Source organism: Anabas testudineus, chromosome 2 (genome assembly GCF_900324465.2).
Source record: "Anabas testudineus chromosome 2, fAnaTes1.2, whole genome shotgun sequence".
NCBI classification, from domain to species: Eukaryota; Metazoa; Chordata; class Actinopteri; order Anabantiformes; family Anabantidae; genus Anabas; species Anabas testudineus.
In genome coordinates, this window is record NC_046611.1 from 1867811 (window position 1) to 1893673 (window position 25863).

Here is a 25863-nt window from a genome sequence, read left to right on the forward strand (position 1 = left end):
AACCTTCTCTGAAACATAACCTGGCTCAACAGTACATCATGTGTTTCACTACAACATATCCAAACACAGTCCGAGTCTTTAATGTGCATCATGAAATATGCGCTGGACTTAGGTAACAAACAGGTGATTAGTCGACTGGTACAAGGAAATGTACTAATTTGAAAATCCTCCATAAGATGTTGTGATTATATGAGATAAAACATTTTCATCAGAATCATTTAAGACTTTTCAAATCTAGAAATCTAAATTTGGGTCAGCAGGACACCAACAGTTTCATGTCAACAACATCCACAGACTCCACCTCGTGTTTTCCTGCCTGCAGCAGTTTCTATGAGCAGGGTGGAGCCTCCTCCTCCTCCTCCTCCTCCTCCTCCTCTCTGTCTGTCAGACTCTTTAAAGCCTCCCTGTGCAGCCATGGAGGCAGCGGCGATATCATATCTGCAGCTACAAGCAGAGGTGGAAATACCAGCTGCATGACACAGAGCGGTGTTAGGATGCTGAATTTAAAGCCCTGATTAAATGTGAACGTCGCCTGTGACATTTATTTAGAAGAAAGCAAACACATTCATTTAACGCTGGAGCTGAGTGGGCGACTGAATTGTTGATGTAAAAATCTGCTGCAGATTTTCATCAAAGAAACAGAAACACACAGAAAAGTGGCCTCAGGAAACATCCTGCAATCATTTCATGTTCAGCTTGTTCTTATTATCCCAGTATCCTCAAAGTTTTCTATGTTGCACAAATACCTATAGACTTAGCAGGACCCAAAGTGACAAAAGCATCTGCTCACTGTGACACGAACAACTCCTGGGAGCAGTTTGGTGTTAACGTGAACACTCTGCAGCTCCGTCACTGTGTCACAACTTTAAAATAGCTGAGGTGGAGGCAGAAAGCGGCTGTTCGGGTTGTTGTGACGTGACCTGCATCTCTTTGATCATCTCCTAAATGAAAATCTTTCAAGTGAAATCCGGAGTGGAAACTCGTTTTCTCAGCACTTTCTTTCATCTGACTTGTTCCATCTCAGGGGAGCAGGTCGGTGCAGAAGGAGGAGGGGAGATTATCTCCCCCACCCTCTGCCGTCCCCTCCACCTCCATCCCACCAAAACCCGGCCTCTAACGCCTGCTGGATTATTACTAGGATTAATCAAGATTAGAGAAGCAGCCGTCGGCAACTTTCTCCTTTCACCTCACTCATTTTAGACGTGACACACAAACACGCACTGAGGAAATATTTCCCATAACATCATCTTCTCGTCTGCACATTTAATTTGCTCCCACTATCTCTGCTCCTGTGTCGCTCCTGGATGTCTGACACCGAACATCAAAAGAAAACTGCATCAGCTTCACATGAAAGCAGACGGTGTGTGTGTGAAGCTGCCACATGTGCGTTTGTGGAAACACAGCTGGACAGGAATGCTAAGAGAAGCAAGTGTGTGTGTGTGCGGGGGGAAAGACGGCTGTTCTGTCTTCATACAAGGAAACATCACACGAGGATACGAGGATGTGGGAGGCTGAAGCAAACTGGAGATGGTAAATTACACGCCAACGCAGGCTGCTCCAGCGCATCATCAAACGCACCTCTTCAGCGTTTCATCCGGTGTGAATCGTCCTCTTATCGAGTCGATGCTCGCGCTCAAAGCTGTGTGATAATGTGTGTGATGCTGCGACAGCTGAAGACTTTCTGTCGCTGCAGAGATCTGTCAGGATGTGCAGGGAGGTTACGAGTAGAACCGGCATCATGTGGGAGGGTTTCTCCACTTCCAATCTGCACTCTGACATATAAAAAACTAAGTAAAATATATAAAACTAAGTAAAATATATAAAACTAAGTAAAATATATAAAACTAAGTAAAATATAAAAAACTAAGTAAAATATAAAAAACTAAGTAATAAACAGTAAAATTATATTTTAATATAATATGAGCATTAACGGTAAAGTCTACTTTTCCTTGTTTACAGAGACTCCTCCCTAATTTCAGCTGATGGTTTTTGCTTCACTTAGCCCAGATGAAGCACAGGGGGGTGGGGGTGTAAACAGAGGACCACCTGTCCTCCACAAACTGGGGCCTCAGATAAATGACAGGGGAAAATCCTACTGAAGTTATCTGCAGTAAAGAGAACGTACAGTTTGTGTTTTAGTTCATCAGGGGCACTAAGATGAACTGATGATAATTAGAAGAAGAGTTCGAATCGGTGTGAAGCAGATCACAGACTTTACTGAATCTTTGCAGATACTTGGTTCTGAGCAGCACTAAGCATCATTAGCTTCGTCCTTCTCAGCACGGAGTCTGACGGGAGCTGTGAGATCTGCCCGAGGCCTCCTTTTGTCTACATGTCCTGAAAAACCAGCTTCAGTTACTGATGAAGTCAGCGACACAAAATAAAATGCAACACAATCTGGTCGGAGGCATCATTTAGTGGTGGAGGAAACATTTCTGCTGAGAGGTTTTAAAAGTCAACACAGCAAAAGAGCACGCCGCAGTTTCTCCCGGCTCCCTTTTCTCTATCTCCTTCTCTGACTGTCAGGCTGTAATTGTGGCGAAACCTCCGACTGAGCCCAAGTCAAATAAAAATGTAAACTTTCGTTCCTGACTGCCTGGATCATCCCCTGTGAACGACATGTTTGCAGACACAAATAGAACAACGCCGGTTGGTTTTAGGCATTTTGACAAAGGCAGAAATGTGAATTCAGTTTTTTTATATGGACAAAAAGGTAAAGGTTATTTTACTTTGAGTTTAAGCTTCCAGCGTGCACTCCAATATTCACCTTATCTCCTAATGCTGTCCCGGAGGAAGCATAAAGTTTGAATCAAAGTGAAGCAAATTGAACAAGCGCAGAGGTCTGCAGGGTTTTAATCCGTCCACAGGTCTCTGGAGACACTAAAGTCCTTATCAGGACTTGCAGCCTACAGCCGCCTTCGCCCCCCCTTATACACCCTGGAGTGAATGTGGACCAACACATCAGCTCCAGAAAGAGGAGGTCACTGTGATGTTGTTTTTAGGAAAACAGAAAGCAGCTGGAAATTTGAAATGGGGATTGCTGGACCCACAAGGGTTAACCAGGGTCAACGACAGCAGGCAGGAGGGAACGTCATGAAAAACAGTAAAAATATAGATACATACAACAAGGAGGCTGCTAAATGGAATATTTGATCTTCAAAATCAGGTTTTTAACAAGTCTGTGTTTAAAACAACCTGGATTTATTGTAATTCGAGAACTGCAGACGTAGTAGAAAGCTGCATATGGTCCTTTAAAACTCAAATCAGATCTTATAAATAGTCCTTAAAGCTCATTTCTGTATACGCTGTGAAGTTCTTCATGTAACCACAGCATCAGACACAGTAATAGTTCCAAACCAGACTCCTAACAACATACTACGATAACATACGTTCACATTCCTGCTGGCTGACACCTCTCTTCGCCTTCTCCTCCTCATCATCCATCTGCTGTCTCTATCATATGAAATACGTCTGCACATGGCAGCAGTTCTGCAGACAGACCTGAACTGTGTGTGAGACCTGCGCTGGCTCTTGTTGCTGCTCTCAGACACTGTGGTGGGCGCTGAGGACCAGTCTACAGCAGCACATAGATGTATAATAAGAACTGGATACTGGATCAAAACATGGAGGCATTCATCTCTACAAACTTTGCTCGGATTCCAGAGTTAACATGGACCCAGATGATCCTCACATCATCCTGTTCCTGCTCGGGTGGCTCCTCTCACCGCTCCACATATATGAACTGTTTCTATAGCTGCTCCCTTCCCATAGATTATCTGTTAGATGAATGTTTTTGGATCTGAGTGTGTCCCCTAATCCACAGAGAAGTCACAACAACACAGTTTAGCCCCTGATCAGAGTCTTAAACGTCACCTCCAGTGAAGAGACAACAGACGGGTACAGACATGAGGAGTCCTCGAAACCAACTACAGAATTAACTCCATCAAATTCATTTTACAACGTAAAGATATTTATTTATCATTTTTTTCTCCTGAGATCCTGAAGTTATGTAAAGCTTGATGTGAGGTCATATAGCAGACATGTTTTAATATTAATAAAAATAAAACTTCAGTGTCAAAAGATATTAACGAATAATAATAAAAACATGATTTCACTGATTTTTAATTAGAGACAAAAACACACATCAGCATGTTGTTATTGTCTCTATTTGATGTCAAATGTCTTGTTATCTACTCCCTCACCTGGGGGGGGGATTTGATTCCTGATTTGTTGTTATATCAACATGTCGGCTGAAGGAAATTAACTGTACACAGTAAAAGACACACACACTTTGTCACGATCACAACAGGTTAAATAGAAACAAGGTGTCGCTGTGACAGTCGGCAATACGCAGCAGGGAGCATCATCAAACACACACACACACACACACACACCCTCATCTTCCTCCTCCTGCAGGAGTTCAGCTTTTCTCTGCATCAAAGAACGAGAGAGTAGCGGCAAGAGGTACGACTCCCTCTCCTCCACCTCCTCCACCTCCCTCACCCCCCCGAGACAGAGAAAATGGGTCAGTTAGAAAGGGAGGAGGGAGGGGGTGAAGCAGAGGGAGGCCCCCTGCTGGCATCAGGAGGAGGCAGGTCCACACACACTAAAGGGAAGAGAGGCAGAGCTCACACACACAGACCTGAACAGACAAAGGTTTAAGACAAGTGGAGAATACAAAACAGCCTCAGGAACAAAACACACCTGCACAAAAAAACAAATGCTCCCAATTAGAAAAGGCTGATTACTGAAGACATGTTTTTAAAGCCAATCACTTTAACATGTGTAAAAACACTGACGTGATGCTTCAGTTTAGCTCAGCAGGTGGAGCAGGTGGAGGAGAAAGGTGTTTCTGTTCTTACCTGTGATGAGAGATGGTCGACAGGTGAACAGCAGCAGGACATGAGGACAGAAAGAGAGAAGACGGTAAGAGCAGGTTTATTACAGAACACAGGGTTTATTCAAATTGTTAATTTAAACAAAGCGTTTATTAAGGTGTCATCTGTATGGCACTAAGCTGTAAAACACCCCCAGAGGAACCACAACATGATTCATGATTTTCTGCAGATCGGTGGCTCCATCTTTACCTGGAGACGACTCCTGGTTTAGCTGCTGTTGTTGACAGATTAGATTAGATTCAACTTTAGTGCAGACAAAGTAAATGAAATCTGTAATCACAGCGTATAGGCGCATTAGAGAATATATAGAAATGTGCAATAAGATCTGATTTCTTTGCACATTTTTAGAACATATTCAGTTATTCTGTGATTTCCTGATGTTTTACCAGAGCTGGATACCAAACCACAGGTCTTAATAACCCAGTAATGTTTCTATGTTTTATTCTTTTCGGTTTATTCAAATATGAAAATAAGAATACTGATCACTGGTTCAGGTGGATGAGCATAAACAGACCAGATCAGAGTCACATTTTGATGATGAGAGACACCTAATATGTTGCTCTGAGCTACAGTAACTCAGGAGGACCAAGCCTTCATTGTGCTCAGTCACTTCCTCGAGGACGTGTTTTTGTTCCCAACAGGAACCAGAGTCCACACAGTGACTGCATTTGCACGCACCTGGGTACCTAACAGTCAGGACACAAGCGTGCACACAGTGAAGGAAGTGGAGCGGTAATGTCGACGTGTATTTAAATAAGACTCTGTTGGAGGTGTTGTTGGTGTGTGTGCAGTCGTCTTCTATGAAGAAGAATGAACGAGGTAAAAATGAGAAGAAGCTAAAGACCTGCCCTGCCCCACCCCGCGTTCCAGACGCCGGTCTGTTGCCATGGAGACCGGCACGGCTGGCCTGGCACTTGATGGGTCTGAATGTGTGAGAGATGGGAGGGAGGGGGCGAAACGGAGATGAGCACCAAACCACCACAAAACTCCCCACGAGGACTAGGCGAGACAGAGGAGCCGGGGCATTTCACCAGTGCTGGACGAAGTGCGAGGTGACGTCACTGAGCGTGTGCAAAGAGAGCATCTACTCGTGAAGAGCATTTACATCAGCAGCTCCAGAGCATCATCAGAAACAGAGAGAATCAGCAACTGCACTGATGTTCAGTCGGCTGCAGCTTTACACGACCGCGGAGAAATCAGAAAACTCTTAGAAACATCTTGGTCTGATGTATTTGTGAGTTTCCACCTGCTCCGATTCCTCCTCCTACCTCTGTGCTTTGGGATTTGTCTAAGTGTTGTTGTCACTCAGCTCCCAGCTGTCCTCGTCATCCTTATCCACTCTTCCTGCACCACCTCCTCCTCTGCACTTCCTGTGCCCGGACCAATCGTCCGTCTTGTTCTAACGCAGCGTTACGTGAGCTCCATCTGCAGCCGAGCATCTGCTTCCTATTGTAGCCAGGGATTAAAACTACAACCGTGTGTGGTTCTTCATTTCTGCGTATTGTGTGTGTTAGCTGGAGTCTAGTCTGATCTCTTCAGGGATTTGGGGCATCAGCTGCCTCCTCTCCCTCGTCACACCCTAAAGGTGTGTGGGTTGTTGTGATGTTTTGTTTGTTTTCAGAAATGTATGAATTCAAAATGAGACAGAAGAAAAACCTGCAGATGATCAGAAATGTTTAAAGTCCAGGTCAAACAGTTTAAAGTGATGATTTACATATGATTTCGATTTTTGAGCCTGTCTTTATTTCTTTTTGCTGCTTTCTGATCAGTAATTAAAATAAACGTCTGATAAATGTGTTCATGAATCATGTTATTTAGAATAAAGTCATTATGCAGAAGAAATCTTATATTAATTAGCAGATTTAGATTTTCAAGTCAGTTTCAAGTGCTGTCAAACACCGGGCATCAACACAACACATGTGCACGTATGAACATGTACACGTCAGTAACACATGCCCCAGAGACATGATTAGAGCAGAAAGGGGGCAGCGTTAATTATTCACAAGACGAGAAGAGTCCACGGGGATTATTTCCCACCTACCATTAAAACTGGAGTTTAACAACTATGATCCTGCCAGATTAACAACAGACACGTTGGCCAACTTAGCAACTGTGAAGGCAATGTTGCCACAACAGTGAGTTGTCCTCTGTGAGTCGTCTCATTCTGTCTTTATCCTCGGTGTGACTGCACTTTTACAGAGATGGACACATGCTGCTCTGTTATTCAGGCACGCTGTGACTGGTCCTTTATATTTGCTATAATAATAAAAATACTATATGTACATATTGTATACCGTATATATTGTTGCCTCTGATTAATCTATTCCCTCTTTTATAGAAGCTGGTACTGACAAACTAGAACAGCTGAGCTTCTGAATACAAACCAAAGCTCTGTATTTAACAAATGTGGTGTAAACTTGTGAATAGAGAAGCTTATCTACATAAAATTTAATCTAAAACATGCAAAACTATGAAATGAGTCTAACGATTAGATAAAAATAAGACACAATCACACACACGCCACAACATAAATGTATTACAGTGCAGAGTAAATGTACTAACAACACTGTTCTGTGCTCTGAAGAATCAAACCAGCTACAACATAAACACACAGAGAAAATTCCCATCATTCCTCCAGCACTGGACAAACAACACAGATCACTGCTGCCCCCTGCTGTGCAGCATCGAGCCGTGCACAGCATCGACCTGACAACACTGCCCGAGTACTTTTACTTTTACTTTTATCTCACGTTTCCTTAGGTAGGACTCGGAATACAGAACTGGTTCTTGTAATGGAACACATCAGTAGTTTTACTTCTGTAAAGTATCTAAATACTCATCATGCATCGTGTTTGTTCCCTAGAGCGCACAAAGGTCCAGTTGTTGTGTGAAACTGTCCCTTCATGATGTTCCCCACTCGAGGCACAAAACATCTTTGTTCCATTATCAAAGACACACTTGGAAACTGGAGTCATCGTGGAGTTTAACCCCTTCAGGTAGCACAAACACAAAAGTGTGCAGAAAGCTAGAAAACAAAGAGCCATTGTGAACTGAAGCACTAATTAAATTACCACCAGAGGAGGGAAACCACCAGGGAGATCTGTTTTAGATAAAAACAATAAAATAAAATAAAATAAAACAAGGCTGTTCAGCTCTCTGAGTTCAAACTACAGCTCTGTTCTTTTAGAAATGTCTGTGATTCAAACTCGACTTGAGGCTACAAAGACCTCTGAGTGGACGGGAGGAAAATTTAACCTGACAACTGTGATGCAAAATAGTCCCAAATATCAGCGGAGAAGACGGAGCGTGAAATCTGTTTTGAAGGGAACCAGCAGAGGGCACTGCTGACTGAGAGAAACAAGTCCCGTCTTCACTGTGAAGGAGCTTTTATAGAAATCTGACAAACAACTGAGAAAAATCCAAATATTTAAAAATCACTGTGAGAAAAGAAATGCTACAGATTTCAACAACTAGAAAAATCATCAACAAAGATAATCTACAGCAGAAGTTCCTATTTTAATGTTTTTATTTATAAGGAAAAACCTTTTAAAGAGAGTTTTAACCACTGAAGGCAGCAGTAAAAAACAGACATGATAAAACAGGAGACTGATAAGAAAACATCCCAATAAAATCATGAAAATCTCTATAAATCATTTAAAAGACGTTGTTAGAGAAACAATCCATCACTGATTCTACTACACTACAAAGCATCTGCAGTCAAATCTGCAGAAACATACAGTATGTGCCTAAAAAAGTACTTGAATACAAAGTGCTCTAAAATATACTTCAACTACAAAAGTAGTACTCTTCTAGTTTAACTACTCCTCTGAGAAAGTGATTTCTCTGGACATAAATCAACGGAGTTACTGATAAATACAAAGTGTTTTATTCATTTACATTTTCATTCATTTACCTGGATCTAGATTTGTTCCACATGTGCCTCATAAATAAGATTCAGACATTAAGTACTGTTATAATACTTAAGTACTACAATAAGTAAAAGTACTCATAATGCAGAATGATTATAAACAGGTAATCATCACTAATGTGGTGATCCATTATAATAAATATGCATTTATTATATATTCATGAATAAGACTTCAGCTACTTTACTCCAATACTATATATTATTAAACACTAAAGATTTAAAGACTGTATGTCATCTACGAGCCTCAAACTCAGATCAGATGCAAAAAAACCTCCACAGACAGATCTAATTTACAGAACAGGTTTTGATACAATAATACACCAGATACACAAAGAATCCAAAACGCACTCACATCCCGACAGTAAAGAAGGAGGTATACCATTAAACATTTGGTGCCTGGGTTTAAAAAAATTAGTGTATTAACAAAACAAGTTGCCAAACTTCTGTCAGTCTACTAATCGACTGATCAAGTGCACTGGAGCTGATAGGTGGATGTTACTGCGTCGCCCTGCAGAGGGAGCGGGTACTCAACCCTACAGTGTGAATTAGTGGGTCAGATTCCACTGTGCTGGTTAATTTTTAAAAATGCTTCTACTCCAGTGCTGCTGGGCAGGGACAGGCTCGGTGGATTCAGCCTGAGAGACGGTGATGGAGTGTTGGAAAAAGGAAAAAGTCAGGTTTCTTCTCAAACATCATCAACGGGGACATGTTTGCAACTCGGGTTCTAAATTGGCCTTTTTCAGAAACACACCTGCTTTCCTACATATCCCAGAATGCAATTCACCAACCTAAATAATACTGCGTTCTTCTCATGATGCCAGTTTTCAGACAAATTAGATTATGCGTCTGTCTGTGTGTTAAAACAGCAGAATTTCAATGGAGGTTTTGAACAGTTACAGTGCAGCAACACAAAGCTCACAATAGCCCAATATAATGTGGACTAGAATAATGAATAATTATTTATCATTAGACTACCAAATAGAGAAAGAGACAAGGTTTTTGTGCAGCTGCTGTTGAGTTTTAAAGTGGAAGTTTCCTTTAAAGGAAGCTGATACAATAGGGGTAATTGTAAAAACAACAGAGGTAAACATGAAGAACAAGCAGGAGCAGGACGAGGCCTGTTCTGTTGTTCTGAATCATATGTGACTGAGAAAAGAACAAAAGCAAGTACATCTAAATATATAGTACAACACACACACACACAGAGCCCAGAGAAATAAATGCAAATGCAGGGAGACAGATACAGAATCACAGTCACAGCCGTGAGCCAAACACACCGACATGCAGCAGGAACACACACACACAGAAACACAAAAACACTTTTAAATATGAAAGGGCACACTCACTCACACACACTCACACACACTCACACACACACACACACACACACACACACACACACACACACACACACACACACACACACACACACACACACACACACACACACACACACACACACACACAGCCAGCAGCCTCAGAAACACTGATTTAGATGCACAAACATGCAGAGAGAGCAGGAGGCCGACTGATTGATCATGTCTTCAGATAGCAGTAATTCAGAGCAGCATGTTACCATGTCACATGTGGAGAAGTTAAGACAAATGGTTTAATCACATTTGGTTGAAATGTAAAAATACAGTACAAATAAAAACTGTGCTTTTTATTCCCAGCTTCTGTGTCGACAGGATCAGGTTGTGTGTGGGTGTGTTTCGACGTACAGTAGCTTCCAGAGACACTGAGACCAGGCTGGTTTATGATTCCTCTCCATCCCCAGAGAGTTCATCTCTGGGAGGAGAGTGTGTGTGACCTTGACATGAAGATATATCACTGCAACACACACACACACACACACACACACACACAGCCATAGCTCTCTGTTAGTGTGTGGACTGGGGCAGCGCACAGCATCTCAGGGATCCATAAAATGGGACAGCACTGCACCAAAAACTGGATTAAATGCCAAACACGTCCTTATATCATAAATAACGTTAGTGTTGGAAGAGATATTTTCTTTTCCCACACAGGAAACTGTCATTTTATGAATGACTAGCAACATTTAGGGCACATTTAAATGATTTTTATAAATTACTACTAACTTCAAGACTTAGAGTAAAACACAAAGAAATCTTGCTGTGTGTAATGAAAGAAGAAAGAAGAAAGAGAGAGATATTTCCAACAGTGTTCACCACCCTTAAAATAGCTCAGAAGAATCGACGTTCTGTGCGGCCGAGACGTTTGGGGCCACTAATTCTACTTCCTCACTGATACTGAGGTCAGTCAAGATCTTGATAAAATCAAACAACTACTAATGCTATTTACGGACAGTATTTTCTTTCTGCAGCAGCCGTCTCTACGTGGCGGGACCGACCATTATCGAGAGGTTCATAGGAAACAATGCAGCATAAAATGCAGTATTACTGTCTGTAATGTGATCTCAACCACTGTTTACTGGTCAGTCCCCTATAGCTCTGGGACAGCCGGATCATGTCTTATCGTCGTGTAGTTAGAGGAATCAGCTTTCTGCAAGAGCATTTTTATAATCGCGTCCTAGTGCTGCCCTGCACCACCACACCATCACATCCGCTCAGATATAATTGGAGGTGTATATTTTAACTATTTAGCTATTATAAGAAATGTTCAATGATAAATAGATGATAAAAAAAATGTTTTAATTGAGTCAAAGTCACAAAATATAAAAACAATACAGTTGAAAAATGACATTTTAATGAATTTGGCACTTCAGTTCTACTTTCCCAGTATGAATTGTAATATCCAGATAAAGACAATATGCAGTCACTGTCAAAGCTTTTACTGACTCATGCAGAGGTTCTCTAAGTGTTTTTTGCATAGTGCTCGTATTATTTCTTACAGGTTGACATATTCTTTCTTACCACGGTTCATGGTTTCCAGCAGTCTCTAAAATGCGTCACCCAAACACCTCGACGATAAATGTCTAATATGAAGACAATATCTTGTGTTAATATCACAAGATCTCGTCACACCCCAAACTGTAAAACGTCAGCAGATGCTGTTTGCACTATAACGCTGTTAAGCATGTGTGCACAGGCACGCGACAATTTGTGACACAGAAACATTTAGCTAAACTAATAACTGTACAAAATTATACCACTGCACAGCATGTTGGGTAAGTTGGTTACCAGCTGGGAGAGGTGAGGCTGGTTCTACAGTAAACAGATGGGGATGAGAAAGTAAGAGGGAAGAATGTGCTCTTTGTTTTTTAGTTTAAAAAAATCTGAAGTCTGACAAAATGACACCAAACTGTATCAGCTGGGCAGAAAGGATGTGTTGGAATAACAAGCTCAGCTTCAATCAGGTCAGAAACATTAAAGATTGAAACTTAAATCCATTTGTTTTGTTATTCTCTTACTTTTAGAAATAGTTCAGCACTGCGAGTCGTTGAGGTACTTACTAATAGTTCAGAACGTAAGTATTCCTCCATCTTTCTACCATTTACTTACCGACTGACATCAGTACTATTTTACATGTCTGGCTGGGAACAAACTTTCAGCTACACAGTAAAAGTAGTGTGCATTAGTTTTATTAAATCAACATAATAAATAAATAAAAACAAGTGCATTTTTGTTCTTGCTTTCCTTTGTGCAAAATTAAATTTGCATGAAAGTGAAATGTGCACTAATACAGTAGCCTGTGTTTGATGTCACTCACGTTTGTCTGTAAGTAGGTTATGTCATGTGTCTGTCATCAATTTAAAAACAATAAAAGCAAACTACTCGTTCTAAGCTGAGTTATTCTTACATTTCCGTCACACTGACAGGTAGATCAGTCCCTGTAATGCAGCTGCAAGTGGTGATGTTTTATGATCAGTGCCTCCAACCATGAATATTTTATGTCTTACGCTGTTACTGTGCTCAGCAACAGCAGAAGAGTCTCACAGTGCAGCTCAAAGGTGCCAGTCTGGAGTCCTGAAGTCGCCCTGCTTGTTTGTGTTGACAGTTCATGGAAAGTGACAGTGATCATTTAGATTATGTGAATTATTTACGATGGAGGATTTGCAGTTCCTCCAGTTCTGTGTGATTTGCTGTCAACTGTTTTCCCTCTTGTCTCTTAGAGGAATCTGGGGCTTCCCACACATGCTACATTTCACAGAAGTCTTATTTTCCTCCCAGACTGCTTTGTTGTTAGAGGATCAGCTTTCCCCTCCTTCCCTTGCTCCCTCTTGTCCAATGCCTCTGCCTTTCATTTCATGTCTACTACAGTCATTCTATTCTATCCTCCTTTTTCCTCTTAATTTATTTCCTCCTCTCGTTGTCCTGTCCTCACTCCTCCCATGTGTCCTCCTCATTCGTCAGTTTAATCCTTTTCCTCCCTCATCTTCTCTCTCTTCATGTCAGCGATTCTCTGCTCCATCCACTCCACAACAAAAATAAAGCCTCCTATAGCGTGACAAAGACACCATGAAACTTCCATCTATCCATCACCAAACTCCTTTTACATTTCACTGAATTTAAGGCAAGAACAGTTTTGAAATGAGGCAAAACTGAAATGGATGAGATGAATTTTTGTGCAACAGTAGGAATCTATTTGTTTACTATGTGTATTAAATCACGTCTTTCTTGTATAGAGTCTGTACAACCGGATTCTTCAGCTGAAACGTTTGTGGGGAGCAATTCTGACGCAGTGGGAGTTTCTGCTGAAACACTGCAAATCCATAAAAGACTGACAGACACACACTGTGCAGCTTTTAGGGTGACTCATCGCAAAGTCACACAGGAGTGGGATGAAAAGAGAGGGGAGGAGAGGAGAGGAGAGGAGAGGAGAGGAGAGAGAGAGGAGAGAGGAGAGAGGAGAGGAGAGGAGAGGAGAGGGGAGAGAGGAGAGGGAGGGGAGGAGGGGAGGAGGAGAGGAGAGGAGAGGAGAGAGAGAGAGGAGAGAGGAGGGAGAGAGAGGAGAGGACGAGGAGGGAGCGAGGAGAGGAGGAGAGAGGAGCGGAGAGGAGAGAGAGGAGGAGGAGGGAGAGGAGGGAGAGAGAGAGGAGAGAGGGAGGAGAGGGGGAAGAGGAGAGGAGAGAGAGGAGGAGAGGAGGGAGAGGAGAGGAGAGAGGAGAGGAGCGGAGAGGAGGAGGAGAGGAGAGGAGAGGAGAGGAGAGGAGAGGAGAGGAGGAGGAGAGAGGAGAGGGAGGAGAGGAGAGGGGAGAGGGGGGGGAGAGAGGAGGAGAGGAGGAGGAGGGAGAGGAGGGGGAGGAGGAGAGAGGAGAGGGAGGGAGAGGAGAGGAGAGAGGAGAGGGAAGAGGAGGAGAGGAGAGGAGAGGAGAGGCGGAGAGAGGAGAGGAGGAGAGAGGAGAGGAGAGAGAGAGGGGCGAGGAGAGATGAGAGAGAGAGGAGAGGAGGAGAGAGGCGAGGAGAGAGAGGAGCGGGAGGGCGGAGAGAGACGAGGGAGAGGGAGAGAGGAGAGGGAGCGAGAGAGAGGGGAGCGGACGAGGGCGGAGCGAGGAGAGGAGCTGAGAGGCGAGGAGAGCTGAGAGCGGGGGAGAGCGCGGAGAGGAGAGGAGGGAAGAGGAGAGGAGAGGAGGGAGAGAGAGGGAAAAGCGGAGAGGAAGAAGGAGACGAGGCAGCCCAAGCCACTAGAGACGGTGGAAACCTTCCCAGCAAAAGAACAAAAATAAGGACAGGGACAGATGAATCTCTCTCTCTGTTCTCATCAAAGCATGTTGGACTCGATCGCCCTGCAGCTCTGTGATGACTCACATCACAGAGAAGGGGGGGGGGTTAGTCCCAACACAAACACATTATAATCAGTCCACAGTCTCCTAAAGTCACAGGAAAAGGGGTCAAAGGTCACAAATGTTAAAATCTACATTCTTTCTTACACATTACCCAGCATGCAAAGCATAACATAAATGAAGACAACAGCCTCTGAACGACCTCGTCACAAACAAACCTGATTTCTGCACAAAACCCCCCCCCGATGTTCCCTGTTCACAAACTCAGTAGTTTACAAACGTCAATGTCTGGAAATGCTCGTAGGTCGTTTCACTGCAGCGTCCAAACCTTAAATCATACATACAGGCGATGCATTTAATGTCAATCAGGTAAGAACTGATCTGTTTAAATAATCAGTGTCAAGGTTCACAAAGTGTTTCAACTGTGGGACAAGTTCTCAAAGACAATCGACTACTGTCACCACCAGCATCACAGGAGGCTGTTGAAACATGTCCATGATACAAAATCCAGTCCTGCTGCTACAAGGGAGTCAAACCTGCCCCCTCCAGACCAGGAAAACAGTAAGATTAATCACAAAAAAGTCAACATTTCATCACACAAACCTGACATGTGTGTCTTACACAATCTGAAGTGCTGCACCCGTTACTGCACTACATTTACCAACAGGTGACTTTACTAAGATTGCATCAATAATTCTACCTCAAAAAGGTCATTAGCATCTGGTATAAGTCACAAAGGACAATTTACTGCAGAACATATACTATGAGTAATAAAAATAATACTCCTTAATGCTTGCTCAAAAAGGATTTCATGATTTTGTTTTACTAAGACTGTGAATACATCTTATATCCAATACTTTGTATGAGGGGTTACAGTCGGGGAGGAGTACCAGCTTTGGAGCACTGAGTGATTCATCTTGAACAATATAGAGGATCTTTGTGTTGACCTGGGTCTGATTGGAGATGAGAGCGGCCTGCAGGAGGCAGATGGTACCACACTGCTCCATCCAGAGCTAGATCACTTCCTCTGGGCTTAATTATGATGCAGCCGACCCCGAGCCATGACAACACACACACACACACACACACACACACACACACACACACACACACACACACACACACACACACACACACACACACACACACACACACACACACACACACACACACACAAAGTGTGTAAAAGAGGTGGAATCCAAACAAGGAGGAGGTGGGGTAATTAAGGTAATGCTGAAACATAAACTGATTATGTATTTTTGTGTAAACAGTGTAAAGCTGTTCCAGCTACAACTGCGTTTAGATCAGAAGCATGAAAATGACTTTTGTGTGTGTGTGTGTTTGATTTTGGTCTAAACAGCTTACAGCATTAACAGTGTCCCTGTGCCAGGGGGTCCTGTCCGGCCGCCAAAAACCGGGGCCCTCTGATCCCACAGGGGTCAGTGCTCCACTCCAACTACAACTGAGGCAGATTAATAATCCCTTACTTAAAATGAAGCGATTTATGTGGCTCGTCGGTGAACACGCGGCCTCTGAATGAGATACTGACACACTGCATTCTACTGTTATTCAGCCTTTCACGCACATAGACACAAAACATTTGACTTGAAGCATCACAATATGCTTCAGGTTGCGAGCTGACACCCGGGCAGTGTAGACTGATAAAAAAAGAAGCGTACTGGTTGTGTAACAAGCGCAAATCAAAAAAGCACCTGACATGCTTTCGGTGTAGACAGCACAAATAGAGAATTTCAGGTGTACTGGTACCAACTACCAGATTTTTGGTACAGTCGTGTTCCTATATTAGACACAGTGCATGTTAACACTTTATTCTGAACACTGCTCATCATGTGTGCGGCTGTCTTCACAATTTAAGATACATTAGTTAGTCTGTATAATAAAAGTCAAGGGAAACAGCTGAAAGTCAAGCTGCAGCACTGATGAACAGTACGTCCGGACCTTGGTACATAAAGTCATTTATGTCCGCTGTGGTACTCGGTGGTAGTAAACGAACTCTCTGCTTCGACTCCTGCTGGAATCTAAACGCTCTTGGTTGTGTGAACAACCTGTAAACCAACAACATGAAAACAATCATGTAATGTAATCATGTAAGGTCATCCATGATTAGGTTAAGTCATAAATAATGGAACACTGAATAACAGTGTCCTGATGTAATGTTATTGATCCCTGTCGGGACACTTACTTGTCCTCCACCACAGAGAGGTCAGGGGTCATCCACAGAGCATCGTCAGCAGGTTGTATGTTTGACATTAAATAAGACTAAAGACAGGTGAACACAGAGGTTGTTCGTGTGAGAAGCAGAACCAGACCCGCCAAACTGGATCCAGCTGTTTCCCAGCTATTATAAGAAGCAGAATGTTAGTTTACTCCATCTATATGAAGGCAGAGAGCAGAGCTGCGTCACTCAGGGCAGGAGCTGACACAAAAAACTGCAAGGACAGGACATCCTCCTGCCAGATGGTGACCTAAAACAAAGACACGATCTGAAGACACTAAAGGGGGAATTGATTTTCTGAATGAAGGACAGATGGGGAAGGGTGCTGCCTGTTGACCCTATAAAATCACTTTCTGTCAGTTTATGGCCCCAGCATGGCTGCCGAAGGAGCCGACTGTCCTTATGAACTTTTAGCAGTGACCCGTACATTTACGGCTGTGTCCACGTTTGAAACTTCACTTCACTTCACCAAGACTTGCACAGCTCTTAATGTGGTTTGTTTATACAACACAGAGAAAGTTAGTTGCATTTCAGAACCATATGGTTTGTGTCAGTCACTAACTCACTTTCACAATGCTCTTTTGCTTCACGTGACTTCATGTTTACTAGGTGGAGTTAATTATTATATTTTACTCATTGTTCATTATTTTCTCTATTAAATGATTATTTGTTTGATCTAAATTGTTGAACATGACTTCTAATGTCTTGTTTGGTCCAACCAACACTCCTACAAGCCAAAGATATTTAGTTTACAATCACAGAATACTATGGTAACCAGAAAATATCGACTTTACAGAAACTGAAACAAAGGGAAATCTGATTTGAGGGACAAGACGTTCATGAAGACAGGACCTAGTCTAATTAGGCTGGTGGTGAAGTCAAATTAATTAGGCAATAAATCATTTATCGGTGAAGGAGCCAAGGCCTGGTGGGGCTGCTGAGCATCTGCTGCATGCCTCAAAAACATGCAGGACAAATGGAGCTCAGAAAAATAAACTATCAGACCGAGACTCTTCGTGCAGGTCTGCCTCTGTCCTCTGAGACCTCCGGGGCACCACGCCTTACGAATGCAATCGATCGAGCAGGAAGTGGATTCACCCACCTCGGGGAGCTGGGGAGAGATGGATCATTGCCAGATCTTTAGCCTCAGTAACACAATCTCCTCTGCATTTATTGAGCTTTACTGTGTTTTACCTCTGTCTTTAATGTTAGAGGTTTATTATGTAGGTAGCCCTGTTTCAAAGGTTCACTCTGCCACATGCCAACAATAAAATTGTGTGAGCATTGTTAAGAAGCAGGCAGGAAGCCAGTGAACCAGCAGCCTATTTTTATACCTGCATTATATTGGCGTTGCACTCGACTCCTATTGTTTTGGTCAGGTCAGTGTCTGGAGCTTCCCCTCATGTTAAAAGAGGCAAGGGAAAAAAGGAAGAGGCCTTCTGCAGCTGGAAAGAACAGCTGCTGAGAGGCTCACACAGATCCAAGTGTCTGCTTCCGGATCAAGGACGTATAGAAAACTCAGGTTCATCTGATTTGGAAACTACAGCATGATGATGGTGACATGGACAGTGCTGCTAAAGTACAGTCACCAGTGAAGCCATCAACAGATGGAGTAAGACTCCGTCCTGAAAAACAGAGGTTTTATTTTTTCTGTGGGACAAGAACAGATATTAAAATTTCCATCACAGCTGAACTATCATCTTCTGCAGGAACTTTATTATTAGGCACAAATCAGTTTTTTAGTGAAGTACTTGAGGTACTTGTATTTAACTTGTGTACTTCTAGCAGACTCCCTATGGACTACACAGAACTTCCTCTCTCACAGCTGGGGTCTCTCGAGGTCCTGTCTCTGGTTTTATATATCTGATAAACAGATGTGATTTCATTGTTATCTGTTGTGGAGAGTTATTGAGATAAATCAGTTTGTGGTTGTGATGTGTTTCTGTCTGTAAGAAACAAAGACAACACGCAGAGTTTTATCTTAAACAGAACTGAAACTGAAGGTGCGACCGAGCCAGACAATAAGTGTACAAGTCAATTCAGAATTTGGAGCTTTTTAAATCTGAACCTGCAACAAACAATTCAACTGTATTATTTCTGAATTAATCAGTTGATTGGTCTCAGAGTTAATGAATTAGTTGTGTAGTCAAGTTCAACTTTTATCACTTTTGTTTAAAGAAGTACTCAAACAATTATTGAGGTATAATAGAAGCTGCTGAATGTTTTTCAGGTGAACTGACTTTAATGACTTGATCAGATCAGAATCTGGGTAATTACAACTTCTCATCTACTTCCTGGTGTCCACAATAATCACCTGAAGATACGGTTGATTCAGAATTGATGGTTATATTATGTTATTTTTTCCAGTTTTAGCCCCAGAGTTTATTTGTCTTATGTTTGTTTTCACTTTCTACCCACTAATCTGACACTGATCTGTGAATGTCTGCATGTAACAACCCTGACATACACAAAACAAAAAGCATACCTTCAAATATAATAAATATCAGATTAACATGAACATCTGAAGTTAATATACAAGAACACAAAGAACAAAATCGGCAACTGATTCATATTCTTGTTCTGGTTTGTATGAGTTGTGTTTGTTCTGTACTTTTTGTCAAAAAATGACACAAAACAAGCTGATAACTTCAAGCACAAAGATATTGACAGGTAGACAGTGACAGTATACGATCAAGACAGAGAGTTAAAGCATAATCAATGCTGTAGACGTGCACAGAATGCTTCCTGCTTTTTGATTTTCTCTCACTTCCCTCACGCAGCCGTCGTCATGGTTTGTTCCGTTTTCAGGACCTTAGGACATTTAGGCCTCTTAGAGGATCAAAGAATTCATCACTGAACCGAACTCACTCTGTAGAATCTCTATGAATCTGAGCTCCAGGATCTTAGCAAGTGTGCACGTACTAAAACTTAAACTGAAGGTTTGATGAAGCTTTTGAAGGCAAAGAAAGTTACAGCACAACAATGAGGAACTTCGCCATAACACTCATCTGTTAGTGAACTGAACGGTTCCTCAGTAAATGACAGGAGATAAAACAGCACAGTGATGCTGTTTTCTGATACAGACAGTGACTCAAGTCCAGCAGAATAAATCTGAATCTAAATTCACTCCAATCACTGTTAACTCCAATGATTAAAAAACAAAAACAAAGTGCTTTTAAAGGTGTTTCTCTAACGTCCTCTGCAGCATTTGTTATGATCCACTGAATCTTTTGATTTTTGTCAAGGCACACAAAGAAATTCCTGCTTGTTTCTGCAGCCAGCAGGAAACTAACAGCTTCATTAACATGACTTCCTCGCTACTGGCTTCCAGTGTTTACCTGGAACAACTTCAGCAGGAAGGAATGATTCAAAGAAACTCAAAAGGTATCTTGGAATTACATTTCTGGTTCTGGGAAAGTTCGACTAACAAAATCAGCCAAACCCTTTACAAATGTTTAGTGTCTTAAGGGAAACTGTCTTCCTATTTTAGCCTTTAGAGAATTTAAGATCCATCCATCATCCATACCTGCTTATTCTTTAAGGTTATGGGTGTCACGCAGCTCATATTGGGTTCCACAGAAACCCATACAGAACATCGGTCGGAACTGAACAGCAGGTCTAAACCTAAACCTGTGAATTAAACTGCTGGGGGTAAAATGATCCTTAAATATTGATATTTTTCTCTATTTTAGAGAAATGTATATATCTCTGCATAGCTTGTTCTCTGTACTGTAGGAGCTAGAACATGAGACTCTGTGCCTAAAATCAAAAAGAAGAGCTGATAAATGAAAAAGGCCAAGATATCAGCTACTACTGGTTTACCCGTATAATTTAGTGGCACTGGCTTGAAATTAGGAATGTCCCATTGTCCTGAGGGCAATAAAAATAAGACCTGCATTGGAAACGACGATATGACATCTGGGACAATAAAGAGAAGTGTGATGATAAATCATTTGTTCATCAAGGATAATGGCTTCTAGTTACATAAAATTAAATGAGAACATAGTCAGGAGCCTGTGTACTGTTCAGTGACTTGGCTGGAACAGGTTGCACTGAGAAAAGTCAGCAACAGATTATAATTCAACCAGTGACTAGAAGATGTCGGCTATAATAAGGAAAGCTGCATCTACAAACATTTATTTGGACACAAACTCAGAATAACCAGCAGAACCTTTATGGTGACTTAATGACAGGATGCAGCTACTACAACAATAAATTTAGACTATTTTTAAATGTAGAATATAAAAAAGAACCTAATTTGGGTCCATGGATTTTAGGTTTGGGGAAGCTGTGGGAAACATTAATTAAAAGCCCTGGGTGTTGGTCGATATGTAAGGCATGTGTTAAATATGTTTACATGTGTATGCTTATAAATGTAGATATAAATAAAAGTTTTGAAATGAGGTTTTCCTTGTACAATATTCTATTAAATGTATGTTTAAGATAATGTCTTGCTGAGGGAGTATTTGTTTATCTCACACACACATTAAATGATATTATTATTATTAAGTATTAAAGCTGGTGCACAGAATATTTGTTCAATTTGTAAGTTGAACTGGTGAAATCCAATGTTCACAGAGCATTTCTTACTGTACATCAATGCAGCTGCTCAGAAAGCTTCTCCTTGTGCCTGTGAAACTAACTGAGTGAATAACAGTGACATCAGACAGACCTGAGTGGAGCAGCTCGACCTCAGCGGTCAGCTCTGCTCCTCATCAGTCCACCTCCTAGGAGGAAAAAACACCACCCAGCCCGCTGTAAAGGAACTGGCAGAGCAGGTAAAACCTCTATGGACAGAGGTGTCACCTTTCTGTCAAAGTGGCGGGAAAGGTGGGATACTGTGAAGATGCATATTAGAGCAAGTGAGAAGCTACTAGATGATTTGTGACTTTACTCTGCACGATCTTAGCTCCTTAAGTCAATTCTGGTACATAACAACACTGTTTCCATCACATGCAAATTTCTGCACACTTTTATAAAACCCCCTGTCACCAGTAAAGAGATGTGTGGGTTTGTGTTAAACTGTCATTTTTTATGCAGCTCTGCAGCAACAGTAGCCAGGGAAATAAACACTGCAGAGATGAATCTATTTGTTTTCAAAAAGACAAATGACTCAGTCATGACTGCGACCTCAAACTGTGCAGCGCAGGAAGTGAAAGCAGGCACTGTAAAACCAAAATACTAAATTAAAACCACGCAGAGTGGACACATTTAAACAAAATGAAATGACGGTATGGGAAAAGCAGAGACAGAGATACAGATCAGCCAATCAGCAGTCAGATGCCAAACCAAATTTAGCATCAAAGCCTGAAGCTCTGCATTATTCAGACACAATGACCCATTAAAACTGTTTTTTCAGAATGAAGAGGAGAAGAGAGTCGGCCGATACAGACGTATCGCAGGTATTGACAGCAGTGTGTCATGATGAGAGACTGGATTTGACTGTAATGCAGCCTTTAAGAAGAAAAAGAGACAACACTGAGCTCTTGGTGATGGATTCGTCTCAGATATATCAGAATAAAGTCTCTTGATGCCACTTTGGTCTGAGTAGTAAGCTGAATCGACTGATGCCCTGCTACAGATAAAGAGAAAACACCCCCACACAGCATTGCACTGAGCTGTTGGCAGACAGCTGCAGCTCCACGTCTTCAGCCTTAATTTAGGAGACCTGGAAGTGCACTGAATAAAACTCTGTTTGTAGGAACTTCATTCAATTAAATAATACATTTATAATGAGGTAAAGATAAGATAAGGTAAAAAGTAAACCATCCATCCATTATCTGGCCGTGCCTAGGGTCAGGTTGGCCCAGCCATGTTTTCCAGTTCCTCCTGCAGGATCCTGAGATGTACCAGGACGATTGAAATACTGTAATCTCTCCAGCATGTTCTGGACCTGATCCAGGACATCCTACCACTTGGACATGTTCTGTAGACCTCCAGTCATAGGTATCCTGATCAATTAAATTCAATTACATATTATTTGTATATCATCAAATCACAACAGAAGTCATCGTAAGGCACTTTACAGTGTTTAAGGTTTAAGACCTTACAAATATAACAGTATACAGAGTTATACAGAAAACCCAACAACCCCACTGAGCAGCACCAGGAGACAGTGGAGAGGAAAAACTCCCTGTGGAGGAAGAAACCTCCAGCAGAACCAGGCTCAGGATGGGCGGCCATCTGCCTCGACCGGTTGGGGAGAGTGGAAAGAGGAGAGAGAAAAGAACAGCAGGCAATAAAGACAACAACAACAACAAGCAGCAGAGACCAAAACCACCTCAACTGGCCACTTTTTATGCAAATGAGCAGCAGCTGTACTCCGAGGTCTCTAAAGGTGGGGTCTGGCCACCCAATGGAGAAAGTTCACTTTTGGCACTTGTGTAACTCTTGTGCAACAGAGCTCATGACCACGGGTGAGGGATGGAACATAGAACGAGTGGTGAGTTGAAAGCTTTGTCTTCCAGCTCAGCTTCTTTTTCACCACAACACGTCAATACAACACCTACACTACTGCCAACACTTCACCAATCTGTCCGTCAAGCTCGTGCCAAAGATACTTCAACTACTTTACAGGACTCACCCCTAATCAAAGGGAGCATCCACTGTTCTCCAGCAGAGAACCATCTGAGAATGATCACCTTAATGTGGTGGAGGGGTTTAAATGGCTCAGTGAGTCTGGGTGCTGTATTATCAAGTGTAAGCCCCTGGTAGGGGTCTATGTGTGTAGTTTACTGTCCATCAATAAATTGATAAATGTTTGTGTACTGTGTTTTAAAGTTTAGTCACTGGCACAAGGCAGAACTCCTTTCACTTTTTACAGGATTTCTGCAGGTTTCAACAACTCAAATATGAGACATTTTTAGACCTTTTATTATTATTATTATTATATCCACTTTTGATGGCTGCATTGTTAATACGTGTAGCCCCCTGACTGTGGGTCATTCTGGTGGGCTACTGAGGGGGAAGGGGGTCAGTGCACATGCAGATTCAGTAAGTGTGTTATGTTTGCGGACGTCCTCCGATTCGCCCAAACAGAAGGATTAAGAAACAAACACTGGAGTCTCAGCAGGGTGTCTGGGACGACACAAATTAGACAGAGTGGGACACCACCACACAAAAATCTGTTGTGTCGTCAAACAGGAAAACAAGCATAAACAGCCAGCTAATGGTTCATTTCTGTTTTCTCTGTCCCACTCGAACAAAAATCTAATCTAAGAGAAAACTGTGCACACTGAAAACAGATTTTATAGTCTATCGGAGAAAAACCTGGAACTAATGTGTCACTGAATGCAGCTCAGCCTCTTTTGTGAATCTGTCTGCTCTGTCGGCTGTAATCACGTCGATACACTGCAGCAAATTTGGACAGCTAATGGTGTTTGAAACAAAATGAGAGTTGAGGAATAATTTGAGCCTCAATAATTGTGGCTGCAAGCTGATTTCAACCTGTGAGCACTGCACTAATGTCAGACAAATGTCTTTCATTTCATCAAAGGCCTATATTTTCATCTTTCAACTCATAAAGAATCTCACATCTGCAGCACTGCTGACTGTATTTCTCTGTGATTAAAGGAAGGAAAGGTCAAGACTCTGAGCTGATGAAAGGACTTCGTCATGGGAGTATGTCTCTATTTGAACTCTGTCATCTCTCTGTACCACTTTGTGCAATAATGTGTTTGTGCTTTCTAGAGCTCATCTCATTTTGGATTTTGACACATTGTGAGAGATTTGAGATCATTTTACATAAACTAGAGGATTGTTAGCACATACTTGGATTTTTACTATAAAAGAAAATTTAAACCTTTTGGGTAAAATATGACAAAAAAAATGTGATTCTTGATCAATACATTTGTCTCATTTGTTACAGTATATATTTATGCAATAACCACACCAAGCAGGGGAAATCTTTCAAAAAAGGAGATAAAGATACATATTGTCATGCACCAATTTTCAGTATTGGTGCAATACTAGTATTAGTATTCTATTGAAATCTCCTTATATTCTACTGAAATAGACCAAAAGATCAACAGCAACAGTCGATTTCTGACTGGATGTTCCTGTATCTTAGGGGAATTTAGCCAATCATCCTTCACATTGGAGAAGGACCACACACATACACAGGTAAGGTCTGTTTATTACAAGGTCTCATTTTCCTAAAGCTGTTTTTAACCAAGATTATGAGGCTTAAAGTGCTGTTGATGGAGCTAAGCTCAACGTGTACCATTATCCATAAGAAATAAACTTATATGGGTTCTACTTCCTTGAACCACCTGTATTGAAACTGAGTAAAAAAGATTAAAGACAGAAACATGAAAAGACAAATATTTTGCATTCAGTTGCAGCTACGTGTTAATACACACATTAAGAGAAGGTTGGGACCATGGAGGCAGGCAGGTTTTATGTCTGTGTCATGTGGATTCACAGTGAATGGACGATGTTGTCAGATAAAAGACACTTTGGTATTTTTAGCTCCATCGCTCACAGGTGGCCCTTCCTCAGCAGAGTTCAGTTATAACCTGTGAGGAGAGATGCTTTGACGTCAGGCTGGGGCGTGTTGAGCTGAACTTTAAATCCAGACAGAAGAAGAAAGGATGTTGTTAACTCATCTGAAGAAACTTCACAATTTGTTTGACCTTCGGGCTGCGTTAGTAATGAAATCTCTGAAAATAGCTGTCAATCACATGAAGTGTTACCCTTAATCTTATCTAAAAGGCAAGAAACCCAGAGAAGCAGCACTGTTAAATTATATATACATATATTTTGTTCTTGTAATGAGCAGTATCAATGCTACAATCTAAAATAATGTGCACAGAGACTCATGGCTCAAGGTTTCTCACAGTAATGTTTCTGTGCATATTACCAGTAAGAGCAAGATAAGCTATGTGTTTCACATGTATTCAACAAGTATGTCTGTCATTATAAATGCTATTTACAGCCTAAAAACCATGTTGGTGTTTGACTACTACTAAAATAAAAGCAATTTTCAGTATTTGGGGATTGGTGCATGCCTACACCTAGTTCAAACAAGCCAATTAGTTTGCTGCAGCAGGTGTTTTCCTGATAAGTTTATTTCATTTCTTGTTGAGCGAGCTACAAA

The 25863-nt window shown here is 41.8% G+C and overlaps 1 protein-coding gene across 1 annotated transcript in view; it reads right to left on the minus strand.

The window, feature by feature from the left end:
- agap1 (ArfGAP with GTPase domain, ankyrin repeat and PH domain 1) overlaps positions 1-25863 on the minus strand; it is a 136792-nt gene that overhangs the window by 101604 nt on the left and 9325 nt on the right. The window lies entirely within an intron of this gene.